Below are 8,258 nucleotides of genomic sequence, written 5' to 3'. Positions count from 1 at the left end.
GTCAATTCATGTTCAGTGTTTGTTGTTTTCTGTTAGCTCATGCAAACGCATGTTATGAGATGTCAATGACGAGATGAAGGTGTGCTATAAAAATTAAACTACTGAACTTGCTCAATTGTTGTCAGCTTTTAAAGCATGTTCCCACAGCAAATTATTTCATTTATTATATTAGTAGGCTAACATAATTACAAGAAGTGAAAATGACACACACACACACACACACACACACACACACACACACCGTTGGTGCAGCTATCATTATGAGGACTCTCCATAGACATTATGATTTTTATACTGTATGAACTATAGATTCTATCCCCTAAACCTAACCCTAAACCTAACCCTCACAGAAAACTTTCTGCATTTTTACATTTTCAATAAAACATTGTTTAGTGTTTTTTTAAGCAATTTGAATTATGGGGACACTAGAAATGTCCTCATAAACCACATTTATAGCATAATACCCTTGTATTTACCAATTTGTAACCTAAAAAAAGTCCTCTTAAACCACTTAAACCCCCCCCCCCCACACACACACACATAATATATACCAATAGTTTTCAGTTACCTGTGCCATTGTAAAACTTTACTATTCACAGTCAGTCATGATTAATTTAATCCATGAGTGTAAGTGTCCTTTTTACCATAACTTTTCCTCCCTGCCCATTAGGAGGTGGTATGCACGATGAATGCGAATCGCCAAAAAACAAAATAAGAAGAATGTGAAAGTGGTTTTATAGTAAAAAAAAAATATATATATATCTGTTTCTCACCCACACCTGTCATATCACTTCTGAAGGCATGGATTTAACCATGCGAGTCATTTGGACATTTTGGAGCTTCAAAGTTCTGGTCATCATTCACTTGCGTTGTATGGACCAACAGAGCTGAGATATTCTTCTAAAAATCTTTGTCTGTGTTCAGCAGAAGAAAGAAAGTCATACACATCTGGAATGGCATGAGGGTGGGTAAATTATGAGAGAATTTAAATTTTTTGGTGAACTATCCCTTTAAGTGAGTAATATTCGGCTGGTCATGTGATTCTAACATGGCAGCCCCCATGAGGGGACCCTCTCCATGTAGAATAATACAGCTTTTATAAGGTTACTGATATGACTGGAGTCTTCACCTCAAGTGATTGATCATTATTTTATATATATGTTTCAAAATTACAATGAATCTCTTTTGTTTGTGTTTTCATCTGGAAGATGTATTTTTTAGACTGTTTGCTCATCTGCAACACATCCATAAGACATTTCCTTTCGGAAGTTGAAAAGATATTCAGCAGATGTCTTTGAGATGTTTATGATTTAGAATGAATATAAATCTGCTCTTTTTAAGATTTGTATCAGATGTTAATTAGAATGCAACACTTTCCTGGTGAAACACTCTTAAACAGACACCTCAAAGATGCACATGTGCTACTTGGGTGGTTTCAGTAATATACAGTAGTCTACTATACTGAAACCAGACACCATAAGTTGATTGGGTGAAAGTGTTGGTTCAGTCAGTTTAAATGGGACTCCCAAAGGTAGATATTAGTTTAAATAAAGGAGAGCAATTCACTGTGTACTGCTGTGAGGAAATTACAGAGGATTATAGGTTTGTTCAGCGACAAGCACCAGAGCTGAGCTCAGGCATCCATGAAATCTCTAGTGAAGTTACGGAAGACTGACATCAAATGGAGCCTTATAGTTCTAATGGGAATTTGTGCTCTTAGTCGAGCGATTTTTGATTTATTACTTGCTTAAACAATGTCCTAATCTTACTGAAGGATATGTCAAAAGGATATTTCGAAAATGTTTAGTCTTAGGTAGTCTTTTCCATAATTTTTTACTTGTAAGAACGATGTTTTGAATCACTCACTCATCTATTACTGTGCACCCAGATAGAGATTGAAAGTTCAAATGTTGCTTTGTTCAGTTTCTTCAATCACAGATCCCTCAGACCTCGCCCTGTTTGTGCAGAAATAACAGAACCCAAGGCATAAAGACAGTGTGTAAATATAAAACACTGTTTCATCTATAAAGAAGCAGAGAGAGAGAGAGAGAGAGAGAGAGAGAGAGAGAGAGAGAGAGAGAGAGAGAGAGAGAGGTTCTTGTATATTTCTGCATCATGCTGTATACTCTTCATGTTTGTACAGAAGAAAACTTAGCGTCTGTCCCTGCCATCCTAGCTCCACAAATGAGAAATTAGAGGGCCCTGACTCTTTTACAGTAGACTATACAAGGTTTGTCTAAAATTGCAATGTATAATTTCAGGTTTACTTTCTAAGAGGGGTTGGCTGGTCTGATCCACTACTTTTATTATGTTTCTTATGATTTTCTTATATGCCTGCTTAGTCCCCGAAATGGTGTCTTGCTTTACTTAAAGTTCCTGTATTATCAAGTTTTCTTCTGTAATTGATTGTAATTGGAGTATATACTGTACACTATCCCTGATTTTGTTTTAACCTAAATAAATTGAGCACACTTATAAAGGTTTGTTCTATGGTTATGTTTTGAGTTATTTATGTTTATTTCTCTGAGTTTTAATTAAAGAAGCCTGCACATAGATCCTCCTTCTCTCACCTCGTTCCTGCAGATGTTACAAGACTAAACATAAATCATAACGTATTCCCTCCATTACTAAAGTGTTTTGAGTTAGGTGCATGATTTTCATAATTTCTCTCATTCTGCTAGAATTTTTCGGTTGAATTTTTTGGAGTGAAAATGAACGAAATAAAAAAGATTGTTAATATATAAGTAGTCAACACTCAAATTAAAGGTGCACTCAGTAATTGTTTTGTTAATGTAATCTTGGACTTACACTGACACCTAGAGGTGTGGATGCAGTATCATTCAAAGGCATTCGTTTTCAGTTACAGATGCCATTGTACAAATGGACTATTGGTTAATTTAATCCATGAGTGAAAGTGTCCAAAACAGGGCGGTTACTGAGATAAAATGAGTAATATTCGGCAGGTCATGTTATCCTAACATGGCAGCCTCCACAAGGGGACCCTCTCCATGTAGATTAAAACAACTTTTATAAGGTTACTGATATGACTGGAATCTTAATCTCATGTGAGTGATCATGATTTTATACATATGTTTCAAAATTACAATTCATTTTATTTTATATGAGGGGGGAAATAATCCTGAATGTACCTTTTGAGTGACTTGTTTGTTCAAAACAAAATGAACTTAACACCTGGAATATACCACTGCTTCATATTTGAAGCGCAACAGTGACCGGCCAACAACCATGCTCACTTCGATGCAGTTATGGACTGTGGACTGTCCATTCTGACATGTGATTTCAATATCATCATGTCCATTATCCGACACAGATAATAAGCAATGGAATAAGCGCTGGTGACAGCCCTCCCTCACAAACAGCGTGTTTGGAGCATGACTAGCACAACTGCAGCCGAGAAATGCTCACTGGTCCGGTGATGGACTGCGGTGCGTTTTGTGGAATGATTTCAGTCAGACCATGGTTTTTAGTCCGCTCTCATGTCTGTTCCGTGAGTGCTGTTAAAGTCTCGCGTCTGCAGAACAGCTGATACGTCCATGAGTTTGAATTCTCCGCTGTGGCTGTAATGCCGGCTCATGCATGAGGCAGCGCTGTGACTGGATGGAAGCGTTCCTTCTCATGAACAGTGTGGAGAAATGCTCAGAATCTGGTGACGTAAATGCATCCTATCCTACCAATCATAACTCGGAGTTTACGCATTTACCTCATTTTTGTGTCATTGCTTCAACTTTCGTTTGAAACAGGAAGAAGAAAATGGGTCAAAAAAATAAATAAAAAATAACCACTTTCCCCATAACAATAAATATAATGAGTGCTATCATTGTTTTCAGTGATGTGCAATCTATAAATATCTGTTCACATCTCAAAAAATTTGTTTAGGGGTTTCATGACCCTTTAAAGTTAAGTGAACTTAAGTCAAATAAGAAATGTGTGTGCACCTACGTACATAAACTTCATGCTACAATAAGGAGTAGTCTGTTGTTTTACATCAGTTTCTCAAATATTTGTTTCTCTGGCTGAAATACAATTACATAGCTGGATAAATGAGTTTACCAAAACCATCAAATGTGGTTTGGTGTGTAAAACATTGATAGATAGACTCAACCAGATGAAAGCTTAAACAGATGAGAGACCAAATGTATTCAGTACACACAGAGCAGACAACCCAAATAGTCTAGACATGCAACTCTTGCACTCCATTAGGGTATCAGAGAAAGTAGTTACAATTCTGAAGACAAACCTCTCTCTCTCTCTCTCTCTCTCTCTCTCTCTCTCTCTCTCTCTCTCGCTTACACACAGAGACGTGTGTTTGACTGTGTGTTAGCAAATTGACATTTCATCCTCTTCATATTCATTCCTCTTCAAATGAAAAAGCATTCATAATCATTGCAATACTACAAACATTGTTTGTAATATATGAATTTGATACAAAATAGTTCATACTAATTTGACCCCAGCCAAATCACATCACTGAGTGTTGCTGCTTGGCAGCTGGTCAGTATCCCAGTGCATGGCGTGAACAGTCTGATGAGTTGTGGCAAGGGAGAGGGATATCTTGAGTAAACACAGGGCTTGCATTCCCAGGCTTTGAGACCTGACTGGTGGATGAAGTGCTGATGTCAGAGTGACCAACAGTCCATATAAATAAATAAACGGTGTCCCTAACCAAGAGGACCAACCAAAACCACCCTAGTCTGGACACTACCATAAGTCCTTCATACTGAATATTAAATTTTAAATAAGTATGTATATAAGCATATTTCCAGATTATTGATTTGACGTTTAAGTGTATGCATGTGCATACAAGTAAAAAATGTTTTTATACAGGGATAGTAACCTTTAAAATAACATGACAAACTAGATAGGTAAAGTTTAAGGACAAACTTTGATGTTGGCTTGAGAAAGCAAGTCTGAAATTTTGAAAAGCTTTAAAAAAGTTTAAAAAAGCTTTGTTAGCTTGAAGATAGTGTGACGTTTAAGGACAGACAGACAGACAGACAGACAGATAGATAGATAGATAGGTGGTTGCTAAGGTGTTCTGGGTGGTCTCTAGGGCGTTGCTAGATGGTTGCTAGGCAGTTGCTAAGGTGTTCTGGGTGGTCACTAGGGCATTGTTAGATGGTTGCTAGGGTGTTCCTGGTGTCACTAGGGCGTTGCTATGTGGTTGCTAAGGTGTTCTGGGTCGTTGCTAGGGTGCTGCTAGGCAGTTGCTTGGCGGTTGCTAGGGTGTTCTGACTGGTCGCTAGGGCATTGATAGGGTGTTCCACCTGGCTCCTAGGAAGTGGGTGTTTTAGCACTTAGAGCAGATGTTTAAGCTAGTATGTTGGTAGCAGGTTTTATCACTTTGCTAGGCATTGTTAGCATGTTTTAGCAAGTTACTAGTATGTTGCTAGCATGTTTTAACACTTAGCTAGGCATTGCTAGCATGTTTAGCATGTTACTAGCATGGTGCTAGCATGTTTTAACACTTAGCTAGGCATTGATATGTTTTAGCTCTTAGCTAGGCATTGATAGCATGTTTTGTCACTTAGCTAGGTGTTGCTACCATCTTTTAACATGTTGCTAGCGTGTTTCTAGCATGTCTTAGCACTTAGTTAAGTATTGCTAGCATGTGTTAACATGTTTTAGCACTTATTTAGGTGTTGCTAGCATGTTTATAACATGCATTAGCACTTAGCTAGGTGTTGCTAGCATGTGTTAGCATGTTGATAGCATGGATCTAACATGTTTTAGCACTTAGCTAGGCATTGCAAGCATGTTGTTAACATGTTTTAGCACTTTGGTAAGCATTGTTAGCATGTTTTAACACTTAAGTTAATGTAATTCCGTTAAATACTCTATAGGCTATAGAACAATTCTATATAAAACAATAGTGAATTTAAAATCAAAATTTAACGTATAATGTTAAAATATATGTTTTCTAATTTAACGCTGCCCCCTTAAATTCTTTGGCCAGTTCATGAATAATTTATTTGATTTTATATATTTTATTTGAAAGAATTAAAAGAAGTTTCATGTCTATCCTTGTATTTTTCATCTGGTCGAGGTTGATAAGGGTTTTAGAAAGTAATTAGTAATAAGTAATGCAATTACTTTTCAAACAGAGTAATTAGTACAGTAATCTAATTACATTGTAGAAGATGTAATCAGTAGGTAGTAATGAATTACTTTTTTAGAGTAACTTACCCAGAACTGGTCATAACACTGTAAAAAAGTAATTTATTTATGTTGGTTTGTGACCTGGATACATAAAATTAGTTGTTGTTTTGGAGTAAATAATGCTGGTGAGGGGCTTTTTTAATAATGAAACTCTAAGCCAATTATGTAGGCCTAGAATCTACTTACAGTATTATTTATTAAGAGGCGTCTGAACTGGCATGTGACACCAGAACATTCTGGATATTCAGACTTATGCAAGACATATAAGGATGTAACAAACAGAATTTGCTTTAATGAGAAGGGATAGTGTACTAGGGATCATCACATTACCTCATCTCTCAGAGCAACGACACAGGAAAGAATGAAAAAGAAACATGGAGAGAGAGAGAGAGAGAGAGAGAGAGAGAGAGATGGAAAGAAGGGGAACAAGAGAGAAACTGAGAGACTCTTTGTGCACACACACGTATGTGTAATAGAGAGAGAGAGAGAAACTGAATGTAGGATGTTTAATGTCAATGCCCCAAACATTCTTTAGCAGCTCAACATAATGATTCCAGTTACTCTGTCAGCAACAGGTTAGTTTTTAACAAGTCTAAACTGTAGTACATTAGCATAACAGAACATCTTGACAGATCTCTCCGGATCTCATCTAAGGACTGAAAAGTGCCAATGACCCTTATAAAAGACCAGTCAGGATGTGATGTGTTGCTCTAGACCTCACTTCTCGCCATTAGTTCCACTCAGTATGCCCAGGCCTGATACTAATGAGGGTCTTGTCCTAAAACACTGGGCCAGCTCTGCATGATGGGAACTGGGCTAATACAGACCTGTCAACCTAATGCTGAATGCCGCTCTATTCACATTGTATACGGGAGGTGGAGTGTTGATAAATGTGGGAATATATGTGGCCCATATGGTGTGTGTGTGTGTGCATGTTCTTTTTATGATTCACTCAGCACTGAATTACAGCCAGAAACTCTGAAACTAATCTCTCCCCCTGGATCTATACACACCCCACTGTGGGTGTGGATACACACCCAGAGAAGGAGAGAGGCTACTTTCACACATTCAGATGTTAAGAGCGGACATAATGTCGAGGCTTATTGCGCAGTAACCACTTGTTTTTGTATGTATGTGTTTGTTGTGTGTGCGCACATGTATATACAGTAGTAGATACATAGTACATACAGTATATATACATTAATACATGTGTATGAAAGCCAAGAGCACACAGAGACGTGTGTTTGACTCAGCAAACTGACATTTCATCCTCTTCATATTCATTCCTCTTCAAATGAAAAAGCATTCATAATCATTGCAATACTACAAACATTGTTTGTAATATATGAATTTGATACAAAATAGTTCATACTAATTTGACCCCAGCCATATCACATCACTGAGCGTTGCTGCTTGGCAGCTGGTCAGTATCCCAGTGCATGGCGTGAACAGTCTGATGAGTTGTGGCAAGGGAGAGGGATATCTTGAGTAAACACAGGGCTTGCATTCCCAGGCTTTGAGACCTGACTGGTGGATGAAGTGCTGATGTCAGAGTGACCAACAGTCCATATAAATAAATAAACGGTGTCCCCAACCAAGAGGACCAACCAAAACCACCCTACTCTGGACACTACCATAAGTCCTTCATACTGAACATTAAATTTTAATAAGTAAGTATATAAGTATATTTCCAGATTATTGATTTGACATTTAAGTGTATGCATGTGCATACAAGTAAAAAATGTTTTTATACATGGATAGTAACCTTTAAAATAACATGGCAAACTAGATAGGTAAAGTTTGAGGACAAACTTTGATGTTGGCTTGAGAAAGCCAGTCTGATAGTTGAAAAGCTTTAAAAAGTTTAAAATAGCATGTATATATATACATTTATCATTCACGTTTTATCATTCACTATTCATCTGATTCTTAAATTTGATTAATTAATTTAAGAAATGTAAATAATTAATTAGTAACATTTTTTGACTTGTTTCAGTTAGTGGCACAAATTCCCAGCTACACACAAAGAACCATGGCATACAATAAAATGTAAGATTGCCCAAGAAGGAGAAATATGTTGT

Source organism: Myxocyprinus asiaticus, chromosome 1 (genome assembly GCF_019703515.2).
Source record: "Myxocyprinus asiaticus isolate MX2 ecotype Aquarium Trade chromosome 1, UBuf_Myxa_2, whole genome shotgun sequence".
Classification (NCBI taxonomy): domain Eukaryota; kingdom Metazoa; phylum Chordata; class Actinopteri; order Cypriniformes; family Catostomidae; genus Myxocyprinus; species Myxocyprinus asiaticus.
Note: the sequence above shows the minus strand (reverse complement) of the source record.